Source organism: Pelobates fuscus, chromosome 7 (assembly GCF_036172605.1).
Source record: "Pelobates fuscus isolate aPelFus1 chromosome 7, aPelFus1.pri, whole genome shotgun sequence".
In the NCBI taxonomy this organism is placed as follows: Eukaryota; Metazoa; Chordata; class Amphibia; order Anura; family Pelobatidae; genus Pelobates; species Pelobates fuscus.
In genome coordinates, this window is record NC_086323.1 from 96,833,238 (window position 1) to 96,846,441 (window position 13,204).

Below are 13,204 nucleotides of genomic sequence, written 5' to 3' on the forward strand. Positions count from 1 at the left end.
ACTCGTAAAGCGGTTATACTAGATTTAGTGTTAACAAATGGAGATTTGGTATCCGATATTACTGTAGGTGAAAGTTTAGGATCCAGTGATCATCAGTCAGTGTGGTTTAATATAAGAACAGTGACTGAGTCACACCACACAAAAACAAAAGTTTTAGACTTTAGAAAAACAGACTTTTCTAAAATTAGAATATGTGTAAAGGAGTCATTATCAGACTGGAGCAATTTAAATGGCGTCCAAGAGAAATGGGATTATTTAAAAGTTGCACTACTGAAGGCAACAGAAGGCAAGGTCTAGCAAGCTATTAACATAGCAGATAAGAAAATCTTAATTAAACAGAACTTGCAATAAAGAAAGCCTAAATAGGGCTCTCTTTACAGGAAGTGTTTATGGAAGGCTGTGCAAGTCACATGCAGGGAGGTGTGACTAGGGTTCATAAACAAAGGGATTTAACTCCTAAATGGCAGAGGATTGAGCAGTGAGGCTGCAGGGGCATGTTCTATACACCAAAACTGCTTCATGAAGCTAAAGTTCTTCAGGTGACTATAGTGTCCCTTTAAATACATAAAGGGAATCAACACAGTAAAGGAGGAGACTATATTTAAAAGAAGAAAAACTACCACAACAAGAGGACATAGTCTTAAATTAGAGGGACAAAGGTTTAAAAATAATACCAGGAGGGGGCGTGGCCAAGAGCTTGAAGCGGACGGTCGCATGGCTGCAGACCTCCGGGCCTGAAAACTAAATAACCGTGATTTAAGGGTTCACACACCCAACTAAAACTAGCCGAAAGTGTGCCTAAACTCAGCAAGGACCAGATGGGTCGCAAAAATAAAAAGGCTAAACCTGATAGCCCCCGCCAGAACAGGGATATCGGGGAGCTGTGGCGGCAAGCGCACAAGGCGGCAGAGGCCAAGATGGCGTACCTGCACGGGGGCTGCTCCGACTTTTTTTTTCCTCAGACGAGGAAGGAAGCGCATCCATGGCAGTTAAGCCAGCCCCAGCAACAACACAGGCGCCGCTTCGTGCGAAAACCCCCACGCCAGTAACTATGGAGGCGATTGGGGAATTAATGGCGACCCACCATGAAAAGATCGCGGCCGATGTGGCCCTCATAAGAGGAGACATAAAGGGCATAATGGCTAGGCTGAGAGCGGTGGAGGCCTCCTACACTGACCACACCACCCAACTAGCAGACCTCCAAGTGGCGGTCCGGGTACTCCAACAACAGTCCTGGCGGCATGAACAACAAATCTCAGCACAGGAAGACAAGAACCGCAGGAACAACTTAAAACTTCGAGGAGTCGCCGACTCCATACCCGACGAACTTTTTATCAGACGGCTCCTCTCCGATCTGCTGACCCCTAAAGCGGCGAAAGCAATCGCACCGGAAGGTCTCTTCCGCGCTCCAAAATCAGCGAAGGCCCCGCCGACTGCCCCGAGGGACGTGATAGTCCAGTTTCAGTCCGCCAAAGACAAGAGAGCAGTGCTAGAAGCCACAAGAAAACGAGCCACCTACCAATTTGAAGAGATGCACATCACCTTTTTTGCAGACCTGTCCGGCGGGACACTAGCGTGGAGAAGATCCATGCATGCATTTACGGCCTTGCTTCGGCTACACCAAATCAGGTACCGCTGGGGACCCAGCCGCACCATACACATTGATAAAGGGGACTCTAAACACATCATACGTGACATGCAAGAGGCGGTGGGGATATTGGGCCTTCTCAACTTGCCCGCAGGCTCCCTCACAATCACACCGCACCCAACAGACTCCACGGCCACACTTGGAGGTAACGCCGTGAATACCCCAGAGTTCGTCCCCCGCGGGAGGCCTTCGGAATCCAACACCAAGGCTACCACTTGAGAATGGACTTATATCCACACGAACTCTGAATATCGCACCAGTCCGCAATGCGGCAATATGTGCTGTTTGACTGACACTGAAACCAAAGCTACACATACGCTACTTTCTCAACCTGCATTTTTTGAATTTTGTCCTTTTTCCTCCTTATTGTTTATTTTTCTTTTATTTATTATTTTTTATTATGTGTAAACTAGCATTAATGTCATGAATCTCAGATCTTGAGTCGCGCAACTATTCACCTAAAGTACATATAAGTCTAGCCCCTTCAACAACAGTGTCCCCAACCTGCATGCCCCATGTGACATGATATATATAAAGTGTATCCGCAAAGTCCTCAAAGAGCTGGGGAGTAAACGTAGGCCCACGCTTCCGGGGTGTACCTCTCGGCGGCACCAAACCTGTACCGGGAGATACAGCATACTTTGGGCAAGATAGTAGGGAGAGAAGTGACACACTAGGTATACGAGGCATATATATTCCCCCTCCCCAACCCCCCCCCCTGCCTTAAGAGGCGACTGACCTAGCCACACACATCAAACTTTACCACTTGCTCCTACTAGCGACGTAACCAGGGCCGTCTTTAACGCGGGGCAAACGGGGCAACTGCCCCGGGCCCTGTCCCTGCTGGGGGGCCCAAGACAGCTGCTCCGTTTGCCCCGGCCCGCAAACTATGGGGGCCCATTGGGTGGCCCATGCACTTAGGGCCACCCGGTGGGCGTGTGTCAGCAGGGGCCCGGTCGGGCGTGGTGGCGCTTTAACAGCCCTTGCTTTTTGGCAGCCGTCTGGGAGGAAGTGACCGCCGCGCGTCACTTCCTCCCACAGAAACCGGAACCGCGCGGGAGGAAGGAGGACCAGCTGCTCAGAAGGGGGCCAGGCCGGGAGAGAGCGAGAGCTTAACTCCCAGCCACCCCAGCCACCCCACTGGACCCCAGGGAAGCCACCCTCCAGGAAAAGGTAAGAAACTGGAGGGTGGTTATCACATTTTGCATGAATGTCTGAGTGTGTGTGTCAGTATATATGTATGTCTATCTCTGTGTATGTGTGTTTCAGTATGTCTGTCTGTGTGTATGTGTGCCAGTGTGTCAGTATGTCTGTGTGTGTGTGTGTGTCTGTCAATGTATGTGTGGTTCAGTATGTCTGTCTGTGTGTATGTGTGCCAGAATGTCTGTCAGTGTGTCAGTATGTCTGTATGTGTGTTTGTCTCTGTGTCTGTGTGTTTCAGTATGTCTGTCTGTGTGTGTGTGCCAGAATGTCTGTCAGTATGTCTGTGTGTGTTTGTGTCTCAGTGTCTGTGTGTATGTGTTTCAGTCTGTCTGTCTGTCTGTGTGTGTGCCAGAATGTCTGTCAGTGTGTCAGTATGTCTGTGTGTGTGTTTGTCTCTCAGTGTCTGTGTGTATGTGTTTCAGTCTGTCTGTCTGTGTGCCAGAATGTCTGTCAGTATGTCTGTATGTGTGTTTGTCTCTCAGTGTCTGTGTGTATGTGTTTCAGTATGTCTGTCTGTGTGTATGTGTGCCAGAATGTCTGTCTGTCTGTGTGTCAGTATGTCTGTGTGTGCATGAGTCTGTGTGTGTGTGTGTGTGTGACAGAATGTCTATATGTGAGTCTGTCAGTGTCCGTGTGGTTCTGTATGTCTGTGTTTGTCAATATGTCTGTCAGTGTATGTGTGTTTCAGTATGTCCACCTGTCTGTGTGTATATGTGCCAGTATGTCTGTCAGTGTATCTGTATGTCTGTGTTGTTCAGTATGTCTTTGTGTATGTGTGTTTCAGTATGGCTGTCTGTGTCAGTATGTCTGTCAGAATGTGTCTCTGTATCTGTATGTTGTCCATTTGTGTTTGTGTGTGTGTGTGTATCTGTATGTTCTTGTGTGTATCTATATGCGGTCAGTGTGTATCTGCATGTGTGTCAGGTAGTGTATTTGTGTGTATCTATATGTAGTCAGGGGGGCCCAAGTAAATGCTTGCCCAGGGTCCAATCAAAATTAAAGACGGCCCTGGACGTAACTACTCTGTTTTAATTCAACGCCTGCTATCACCATAGTTTTTAACGAACGACTCACTCTAGCAGGGCAACCTGACACACATGAGGGTCATTACTCCTGATCCGAACAATTGCCTTACCCAATATGTAAAGGGTGTGATTGTCATACCATACGTAGCCTACCCATCATGTTCTTCCTCCGACGAGGAGTTAAACTGACCCCAGACGAAACCACATTAACTATAGCCGCGACGAGCAAAGTACACCTAACTTAATATACTTAATATGCCAACGCTACCTGTTATCTCTGTATGTATTCTCATTTAAAAAAAAAAAGTGCTGTTAGATCTACTTCGCCATACTATGTTAACCTGTTTCGAAAATGCACGCAGCAGCTGTTGTGGCCCTGTATGCCTTGTTGTCTTTAAAAAAAATAATAAAAAAATAATAATACCAGGAAGTATTACTTTACTGAGAGGGTAGTGGATGCATGGAATAGCCTTCCAGCTGAAGTGGTAGAGGTTAACACAGTTAAGGAGTTTAAGCATGCGTGGGATAGGCATAAGGCTATCCTAACTATAAGATAAGGCCAGAGACTAATGAAAGTATTTAGAAAATTGGGCAGACTAGATGGGCCGAATGGTTCTTATCTGCCGTCACATTCTATGTTTCTATGTTTCTATTCTGGTCACCAAAACAACTTCATCTAAATGAAAATGCTATGATGCCAGGAAGCCCCTGGGTGCTCTCTTTCCTTTAAGGGGTTAAACCGCTCTTAAATGGTTTAACACCAAAGGCTTCCTCCAGCTCCAGATCTCCAGGTCGCTCAGTGGTATTCGGCTTCTGAAACGGAATGTCAGGAAGTGCAGATTGACGTCAGGCATGGGTGCCGCTGACTGGCTAGAGTGGACAGTTGACGCTCTAAGCCAATCGCTAGTTCCCAGTTCATAAAAATGTTTTACTTTTTTATGAATAGGGGGGGCTACTGATTGGCTTAGAGTGCCAGCTGATTGCTCTAGCCAATCAGCAACACCCCTACCCAGCAGCACTCTGTGCTTCCTGACACTCAGTAAATAAAAGTGAATGCATTAACACTGATATGTTTTATTACCTGGGGAGATGAGAAGGTCCAGAGTTCTCTGCCAGGCCCAGGTACCAAAGCCTTATGATGTGGTGTCCAGAATAAAGTTGAAGGTTCACTTCACTTGTCCTTTCTGCTCCAATCTCCTTTTCTTCTCCTTCATTTCACAGTCTTCATTTTCTTCTGACACTGTCTTCTGTCCTTGGCTCCTTCACCTTTCTGCTACTTTCTGCTTATTTTGTGCCCTTCTGCTCCTTCAACATTCTGATCCCTTTCTGCTCTTTGCAGACCCTTACTTATGCTTGCAGACCCTTCCTGCTCATTTCTGCTCCTTCTCCTACTACTTTACCTTCTATGCTCCTTTGCTGTCCCTTCCAGCTCCTTGCTGCCCCATCCTGCTCCTTGATGTCCCTTCCTGCTCATTTCTGTTCCTTCTCTTATTTTACCTTCCTGCTCCTTGCTGGCTCCATGTAGGCCGTCTCCCCCATCCCTCACTTTCCTGATCTATAGGCTGCCCCCCCATCCCTCACTTTCCTGATCTATAGGCTGCCCCCCCATCCCTCACTTCCCTGATCTATAGGCTGCCCCCTCATGCCTCACTTCCCTGATCTATAGGCTGCCCCCTCATGCCTCACTTCCCTGATCTATAGGCTGCCCCCTCATGCCTCACTTCCCTGATCTATAGGCTGCCCCCTCATGCCTCACTTCCCTGATCTATAGGCTGCCCCCTCATGCCTCACTTCCCTAATCTATAGGCTGCCCCCTCATGCCTCACTTCCCTAATCTATAGGCTGCCCCCTCATGCCTCACTTCCCTAATCTATAGGCTGCCCCCTCATGCCTCACTTCCCTAATCTATAGGCTGCCCCCTCATGCCTCACTTCCCTAATCTATAGGCTGCCCCCTCATGCCTCACTTCCCTAATCTATAGGCTGCCCCCTCATGCCTCACTTCCCTAATCTATAGGCTGCCCCCTCATGCCTCACTTCCCTAATCTATAGGCTGCCCCCTCATGCCTCACTTCCCTAATCTATAGGCTGCCCCCTCATGCCTCACTTCCCTAATCTATAGGCTGCCCCCTCATGCCTCACTTCCCTAATCTATAGGCTGCCCCCTCATGCCTCACTTCCCTAATCTATAGGCTGCCCCCTCATGCCTCACTTCCCTAATCTATAGGCTGCCCCCTCATGCCTCACTTCCCTAATCTATAGGCTGCCCCCTCATGCCTCACTTCCCTAATCTATAGGCTGCCCCCTCATGCCTCACTTCCCTAATCTATAGGCTGCCCCCTCATGCCTCACTTCCCTAATCTATAGGCTGCCCCCTCATGCCTCACTTCCCTAATCTATAGGCTGCCCCCTCATGCCTCACTTCCCTAATCTATAGGCTGCCCCCTCATGCCTCACTTCCCTAATCTATAGGCTGCCCCCTCATGCCTCACTTCCCTAATCTATAGGCTGCCCCCTCATGCCTCACTTCCCTAATCTATAGGCTGCCCCCTCATGCCTCACTTCCCTAATCTATAGGCTGCCCCCTCATGCCTCACTTCCCTAATCTATAGGCTGCCCCCTCATGCCTCACTTCCCTAATCTATAGGCTGCCCCCTCATGCCTCACTTCCCTAATCTATAGGCTGCCCCCTCATGCCTCACTTCCCTAATCTATAGGCTGCCCCCTCATGCCTCACTTCCCTAATCTATAGGCTGCCCCCTCATGCCTCACTTCCCTAATCTATAGGCTGCCCCCTCATGCCTCACTTCCCTAATCTATAGGCTGCCCCCTCATGCCTCACTTCCCTAATCTATAGGCTGCCCCCTCATGCCTCACTTCCCTAATCTATAGGCTGCCCCCTCATGCCTCACTTCCCTAATCTATAGGCTGCCCCCTCATGCCTCACTTCCCTAATCTATAGGCTGCCCCCTCATGCCTCACTTCCCTAATCTATAGGCTGCCCCCTCATGCCTCACTTCCCTAATCTATAGGCTGCCCCCTCATGCCTCACTTCCCTAATCTATAGGCTGCCCCCTCATGCCTCACTTCCCTAATCTATAGGCTGCCCCCTCATGCCTCACTTCCCTAATCTATAGGCTGCCCCCTCATGCCTCACTTCCCTAATCTATAGGCTGCCCCCTCATGCCTCACTTCCCTAATCTATAGGCTGCCCCCTCATGCCTCACTTCCCTAATCTATAGGCTGCCCCCTCATGCCTCACTTCCCTAATCTATAGGCTGCCCCCTCATGCCTCACTTCCCTAATCTATAGGCTGCCCCCTCATGCCTCACTTCCCTAATCTATAGGCTGCCCCCTCATGCCTCACTTCCCTAATCTATAGGCTGCCCCCTCATGCCTCACTTCCCTAATCTATAGGCTGCCCCCTCATGCCTCACTTCCCTAATCTATAGGCTGCCCCCTCATGCCTCACTTCCCTAATCTATAGGCTGCCCCCTCATGCCTCACTTCCCTAATCTATAGGCTGCCCCCTCATGCCTCACTTCCCTAATCTATAGGCTGCCCCCTCATGCCTCACTTCCCTAATCTATAGGCTGCCCCCTCATGCCTCACTTCCCTAATCTATAGGCTGCCCCCTCATGCCTCACTTCCCTAATCTATAGGCTGCCCCCTCATGCCTCACTTCCCTAATCTATAGGCTGCCCCCTCATGCCTCACTTCCCTAATCTATAGGCTGCCCCCTCATGCCTCACTTCCCTAATCTATAGGCTGCCCCCTCATGCCTCACTTCCCTAATCTATAGGCTGCCCCCTCATGCCTCACTTCCCTAATCTATAGGCTGCCCCCTCATGCCTCACTTCCCTAATCTATAGGCTGCCCCCTCATGCCTCACTTCCCTAATCTATAGGCTGCCCCCTCATGCCTCACTTCCCTAATCTATAGGCTGCCCCCTCATGCCTCACTTCCCTAATCTATAGGCTGCCCCCTCATGCCTCACTTCCCTAATCTATAGGCTGCCCCCTCATGCCTCACTTCCCTAATCTATAGGCTGCCCCCTCATGCCTCACTTCCCTAATCTATAGGCTGCCCCCTCATGCCTCACTTCCCTAATCTATAGGCTGCCCCCTCATGCCTCACTTCCCTAATCTATAGGCTGCCCCCTCATGCCTCACTTCCCTAATCTATAGGCTGCCCCCTCATGCCTCACTTCCCTAATCTATAGGCTGCCCCCTCATGCCTCACTTCCCTAATCTATAGGCTGCCCCCTCATGCCTCACTTCCCTAATCTATAGGCTGCCCCCTCATGCCTCACTTCCCTAATCTATAGGCTGCCCCCTCATGCCTCACTTCCCTAATCTATAGGCTGCCCCCTCATGCCTCACTTCCCTAATCTATAGGCTGCCCCCTCATGCCTCACTTCCCTAATCTATAGGCTGCCCCCTCATGCCTCACTTCCCTAATCTATAGGCTGCCCCCTCATGCCTCACTTCCCTAATCTATAGGCTGCCCCCTCATGCCTCACTTCCCTAATCTATAGGCTGCCCCCTCATGCCTCACTTCCCTAATCTATAGGCTGCCCCCTCATGCCTCACTTCCCTAATCTATAGGCTGCCCCCTCATGCCTCACTTCCCTAATCTATAGGCTGCCCCCTCATGCCTCACTTCCCTAATCTATAGGCTGCCCCCTCATGCCTCACTTCCCTAATCTATAGGCTGCCCCCTCATGCCTCACTTCCCTAATCTATAGGCTGCCCCCTCATGCCTCACTTCCCTAATCTATAGGCTGCCCCCTCATGCCTCACTTCCCTAATCTATAGGCTGCCCCCTCATGCCTCACTTCCCTAATCTATAGGCTGCCCCCTCATGCCTCACTTCCCTAATCTATAGGCTGCCCCCTCATGCCTCACTTCCCTAATCTATAGGCTGCCCCCTCATGCCTCACTTCCCTAATCTATAGGCTGCCCCCTCATGCCTCACTTCCCTAATCTATAGGCTGCCCCCTCATGCCTCACTTCCCTAATCTATAGGCTGCCCCCTCATGCCTCACTTCCCTAATCTATAGGCTGCCCCCTCATGCCTCACTTCCCTAATCTATAGGCTGCCCCCTCATGCCTCACTTCCCTAATCTATAGGCTGCCCCCTCATGCCTCACTTCCCTAATCTATAGGCTGCCCCCTCATGCCTCACTTCCCTAATCTATAGGCTGCCCCCTCATGCCTCACTTCCCTAATCTATAGGCTGCCCCCTCATGCCTCACTTCCCTAATCTATAGGCTGCCCCCTCATGCCTCACTTCCCTAATCTATAGGCTGCCCCCTCATGCCTCACTTCCCTAATTTATAGACTCCCCCCCCCAATGCCTCACTTCCCTAATTTATAGACTCCCCCCCCAATGCCTCACTTCCCTAATTTATAGACTCCCCCCCAATGCCTCACTTCCCTAATTTATAGACTTCACCCCCCCCCATACCTCACTTCTCTGTTCTATAGGCTGCCCTCCCCCATGCCGCACTTCCCTATTGTATAGGCTGCCCTCCCCCATGCCTCACTTCCCTATTGTATAGGCTGCCCTCCCCCATGCCTCACTTCCCTATTGTATAGGCTGCCCTCCCCCATGCCTCACTTCCCTAATCTACAGGCTGCCCCCCCATGCCTCACTTCCCTAATCTACAGGCTGCCCCCCCATGCCTCACTTCCCTAATCTACAGGCTGCCCCCCCATGCCTCACTTCCCTAATCTACAGGCTGCCCCCCCATGCCTCACTTCCCTAATCTACAGGCTGCCCCCCTATGCCTCACTTCCCTAATCTATAGGCTGCCCCCTATGCCTCACTTCCCTAATCTATAGGCTGCCCCCCCATGCCTCACTTCCCTAATCTATAGGCTGCCCCCCCATGCCTCACTTCCCTAATCTATAGGCTGCCCTCCCCCATGCCTCACTTCCCTAATCTACAGGCTGCCCCCCCATGCCTCACTTCCCTAATCTACAGGCTGCCCCCCCATGCCTCACTTCCCTAATCTACAGGCTGCCCCCCTATGCCTCACTTCCCTAATCTATAGGCTGCCCCCTATGCCTCACTTCCCTAATCTATAGGCTGCCCCCCCATGCCTCACTTCCCTAATCTATAGGCTGCCCCCCCATGCCTCACTTCCCTAATCTATAGGCTGCCCCCCCATGCCTCACTTCCCTAATCTATAGGCTGCCCCCCCATGCCTCACTTCCCTAATCTATAGGCTGCCCCCCATGCCTCACTTCCCTAATCTATAGGCTGCCCCCCCATGCCTCACTTCCCTAATCTATAGGCTGCCCCCCATGCCTCACTTCCCTAATCTATAGGCTGCCCCCCCATGCCTCACTTCCCTAATCTATAGGCTGCCCCCCATGCCTCACTTCCCTAATCTATAGGCTGCCCCCCATGCCTCACTTCCCTAATCTATAGGCTGCCCCCTATGCCTCACTTCCCTGATCTATAGGCTGCCCCCCATACCTCACTTCCCTTATCTATAGGCTGCCCCCCATGCCTCACTACCCTAATCTATAGGCTGCCCCCCACTTGCCTCACTTACCTGATCTGTAGGCTGTCTCTGGCTGCATGTGCTGCTCCCCTGCGGTTTCAGTCAGCAGAGAGAAGCAGGGATAGATGTAGCTTCCTAGCCCTGTCTCTCTCTCCATACAATGCAGTGCATTTTCAATCTCACACGAAAAATAGCAGCACAAGCTGAAAAACTCTCTGCTAGACCCGCTTCAGTCTGGTTTCCGCGCTAAGCACTCTGTGGAAACGGCACTGACCAAAGTATCCAATTATCTACTCGCTGCAAAATCTCGTAGTCACTACTCTATCCTAATTCTTCTTGACCTATCTGCAGCTTTTGACACTGTTGATCATCAACAGCTTCTTCTCATTCTCCGCAATATCGGTTTACAAGATATTGCTCTCTCCTGGTGCTCCTCCTACCTCTCCGAGCGCACTTTTAGTGTTTCTGTCTCTGGCTCTGCTTTTCTCCCCAACTCCTCTCTGTTGGTGTCCCCCAAGGTTCAGTCCTTGGTCCCCTACTGTTCTCCATCTATACTGCCTCCCTTGGTAAACTCATTAGCTCCTTTGTCTTCCAATATCATTTCTATGCAGATGACACGCAAATCTACCTGTCCTCTCCCCATCCCTCTTGACTAGTGTCTATGACTGCCTCTCTGCTATTTCTAACTGGATGGCTGCCCACTTCCTTAAACTAAACTTGACCAAAACTGAAATTCTGGTCTTTCCTCCCTCAAGTGTTGTTACTCCTGTGTCTGTCTCCCTCCAAGTCAACGGTGCTACCATCAGCGCCACCACGCAGGCTCGCTGCTTAGGTTTTCTCTTTGACTCCGACCTCTCCTTCAAGCCTCATGTTCAATCTATCGCCAAATCCTGTCATTTCCATCTCAAAAACATTGTGCGCATCCGCCCCTACTTAACGCCAGATGCGACTAAGGTGTTGGTCCATTCCACTGTCGTTTCTCGCCTCGACTACTGTAATCCGCTTCCCAGTGGTCTTACGTGCTCCCAACTTGCGCCATTACAGTCCATAATGAATGCGGCGGCGAGCCTCATATTCCTGTCCGCCCACACCTCCCATGCCTCACCCTTCTGTCAGTCCCTACATTGGCTTCCTATAAAATATAGAGCTCAGTTTAAAATTCTGGAACTTGCTTTCAAATCGCTACATAATGCTGCTCCCACCTATCTATCCTCCCTTATACACAAGTATGTCCCGTCTAGGCCCTTACGATCTGCTGAAGACTTACGTCTATCTTCAGTCCGTACTCCCACCTCTGATGCTCGCCTTCAAGATTTCTCGAGGGCTGCACCGTTCTTGTGGAACTCGCTTCCCTCCTCCGTTAGATGCTCACCCAGTCTCCACTTCAAAAAATCGTTAAAAACCCACTTCATAAAAGTGTATCAATTAAACTGTTAATATCTCCCAACTGATTCCTCTTCTGCAACTGTCACTAGTCTAATACTATCCTTATCTTTTTGTGTAATTTTACCCCACTCCCTCTAGCAAGTATGTTTATTGAGCAGGGCCCTTAACCCCTCTGTTCCTGTGTGTCCAACTTGTCTGGTTACAACTACATGTCTGTACGTCCACCCATTGTAAAGCGCTGCGGAATTTGATGGCGCTATATAAATAACATATTAAAAGCCTAATAAACGTAATCTGGATGGCAGGACTTTTATAATAAATAAAAGTACAGGATGACCTGTGCTGAAGAAATATGGCTAACAAATGTTGGTGAGTGTATTAGACAAGGTACATATTTTAAGTAACAGTGAAACAATGCCACATGGTCTTGAACGGTGGAACTACCCTACAGAGAAACAATGGTTCTCCAAGTCTACAGTAGACATGGTCCATCTGAACGGTGGAAACAAAAACAGGTTGATTTAAAAGAATCAATGGGATAAGCATGATTAAATCTTGTTTGTTAAACCAAAAATGGAAAGGAACATCTTCTAGAGCAGAGATTGTACTCATTTAATGAAGAGAAAGCATCTGCTGAAGTTTAAACCAACAAAGGATCCATATAGTGTAAAAGGGCTTTAAAGCCCCAAACACCGATTTACCCACAGAAAGAATCTTGTGCTTAGAGTCATCAGTATGTGAAGAAAAAAAAAGTCTGAATATCTGTTATGTCAGCAGAAAGCAGATAACCAGGGATTAGAGTCAAAGGAGAAGGCCAACAACTTCTGTGACCTTAAAAGCGAAGTGGACCCGAATGGATGAAAACACATTAAATTGGAAAGGTACCTTTACATGTCAACTCACTGTCAGGAACTTAAAGTGGATTAAAAATTTAAGGCCAAAGTAGCCAAGCTGGAAGGATAGCAGACTTATATTTCTAGTTTGTCTATTCTGGCCTTAAGTTTTAAATTCACTAAGTTCCCAACAATTACTTTAGTGAATAACCCTGTGGAATTCCACAGTGGCCTTTGTCATACTTATCTGGCCCTGTGTAACAGGGAAAAAGATGATGGGAAAGGTTTTTTCCCCCCCAATTCTGCAAGGCTGTCAGAAATGAGAAGACCGTGAATTCTGGTACTGCTGATGTAAATGCCCATGTTCTGACCTCTGGTCCATACAAACACTGTGAAGATTACTTTACATGAGTTATAGAAGCCCAATACAAGCACTGAGCAGAGTTGCTAGTACGTGGACAAAAGGACTGTGTGCAGGTTTAATAATAAAAATCAGACATGAGTCTGATATATATCTATATCTATATCTCTTCAGGAGTGTCAGCCATCATTCTAAATGCCTATACAGGCAATATTTGACCAACATATAAGGCTCC